Below are 2,414 nucleotides of genomic sequence, written 5' to 3'. Positions count from 1 at the left end.
TTGCCTTTCTATAGGCGCCATCATAGCCTTACGACTTAACACATCAGGTACCACATTTACTTTCCCTGGATGGTACAAGATATCAACATTGTAGTCCTTTAATAGTTCAAGCCATCTCCGCTGCCTTAAACTTAGATCCTTCTGATTAAAAATATATTGCAAGCTCTTATGGTCAGTAGATATATCAACATGAACCCCATATAAGTAGTGGCGCCATATCTTTAAAGCAAACATAACTGCTGCCAGCTCAAGATCGTGTGTAGGATAATTTTTCTCATGTGGCCACAATTGTCTAGAAGAATATGCTATTACCTTACCATGTTGTATCAATGCACATTCTAAACCAATTCTGGAAGCATCACAATACCCTGTATACCCTTCGGTGCCTTCTGGAAGTACCAACACGGGTGTAGAAATCAACTTGTTCTATAAATCTTGAAAACTCTTCTCACAGGCATCATTCCATTGGAATTTGGATGCTTTATGGGTTAGCTTGGTTAAGGGTGCTGAAATGGAAGAAAAGCCCTTAACAAACCTTCTATAATAACCGGCCAACCTAAGAAAACTACAAATATCCATAGGCGTTGTGGGCCTTGGCCAGTTCTTCACAGCTTCTATCTTTTGAGAATCAACCTTTATCCCTTCACTAGATACAATATGACCTAAAAATGCCACCGACTTTAACCAAAACTCACATTTAGAGAACTTTGCATAAAGCTTACAATCACGAAGAGTCTACAATACCTGTCATAAGTGATTGGCATGGTCCTCTTCTGATCTAGAATAAACTATAATATCATCTATAAAAACTATCACAAATACATCCAGAAATGGCTTAAACACCCTATTCATCAAATCCATAAAAGATGCGGGTGCATTTGTTATCCCAAATGACATAACTAAAAACTCATAATGACCATACCGTGTTCGGAAAGCTGTGTTGGGTATATCCTTCTCTTTGACCCTCACTTGGTGGTAACCTGACCTCAAATCAATCTTAGAAAAGCGTTTGGCGCCCTGTAACTGATCAAATAAATCATCAATTCTTGGGAGAGGATATTTATTCTTAATAGTCACCTTATTCAATTACCGATAATCAATACCCATCCTTAGCGAGCCATCCTTTTTGCGCACAAATAACACTAGTGCTCCCCAGGGGGACATACTAGGCCTTATGAATCCCTTCTCTAGCAAATCTTTCAATTGCTCTTTCAATTCTCGTTATTCTGCTGGGGACATTCTATACGGAGGAATGGAGATTGGTTGGGTGCCTGGTATTACATCAATACCAAACTCTACTTCTCATTCAGGAGGCAAACCTGGAAGATCTTCAGGAAATACATCAAAAAATTCATTTATCACTGGAACAGCGTGAAGAGTTGGTGGCTCCACTTCTTTATCCCTTACTCTAACTAAATGATATATGTATCCCTTGGAAATCATTCTTCTCTCCTTAAAATAAGAATTAAATCTACCTTTTGGCGCACTAATTTCATCTTTTCATTCAAGGACTGATTCATTTGGAAAATAGAAATATACCTTTTTTGTGCAGCAATCAATTGTGGCATAACAAGACGCCAACCAGTCCATACCCATTATAACATAAAAATCTACCATTTCTAACTCCACAAGATCAGCCATCGTATCACGACCACAAACAGTTACTATACAGTTTCGATAAAGCCTTCTAGCTATAATAGATTCCCCAATCGGTGTGGACACTTCAAATGGCTTAACTAACAGTTTGGGTATTCTTTCGAACTTTCCAGCAACTAATGGAGTAACATAAGATAATGTAGAACTGGGATCAATTAAGGCATATAAATCGAATGAAAAGATAGACAACGTACCCGTAACCACGTTTGGGGAAGCCTCTAAATTCTGTCGATCCGCTAGAGTATACGTACAATTTTGAGTCCCGCTAGAACTCGTGGCTCCTCTACCACCTCTAACATGACCCATTGGTTGTGCACCCCTTCCTGAATAAGGCATTGATGATGATGATGCAATAAATGACCCCGTAGGTCATGCCATACCCCCTATGCCCCTTCGTGGGCATTCTCTCATCATATGCCCCGACATACCACACCAAAAGCAAACATTAGTCCCTAGCCGACATGCGCCCAAATGATACCTTCCACATTTGTTGCATGGCTCTCGAGGAGGTCTCGATTGGCTCATATTCCCTTGCCCTTGGTACCCCACTATCCACGAACTCTGACTCTCACTTCTGTACCCAAATTGATTTCCTCTGGACCCTTGGAACTCTGGTGGGGCACTAGCTCCAGAATAAGAAGATAATGGCCTAGGTGGTCTAGCAGAAAATTGTGGTCTAAACCCTCCTTGGGATGCCATGAACTGCCCTGTAGATCTGGCCCTCTTGGAATATCCTCTTTCTAATTCCTGTGTTTTTC

Source organism: Capsicum annuum, chromosome 3, assembly GCF_002878395.1.
Source record: "Capsicum annuum cultivar UCD-10X-F1 chromosome 3, UCD10Xv1.1, whole genome shotgun sequence".
Taxonomy (NCBI): Eukaryota; Viridiplantae; Streptophyta; class Magnoliopsida; order Solanales; family Solanaceae; genus Capsicum; species Capsicum annuum.
This window is presented reverse-complemented; position numbering follows the sequence as displayed.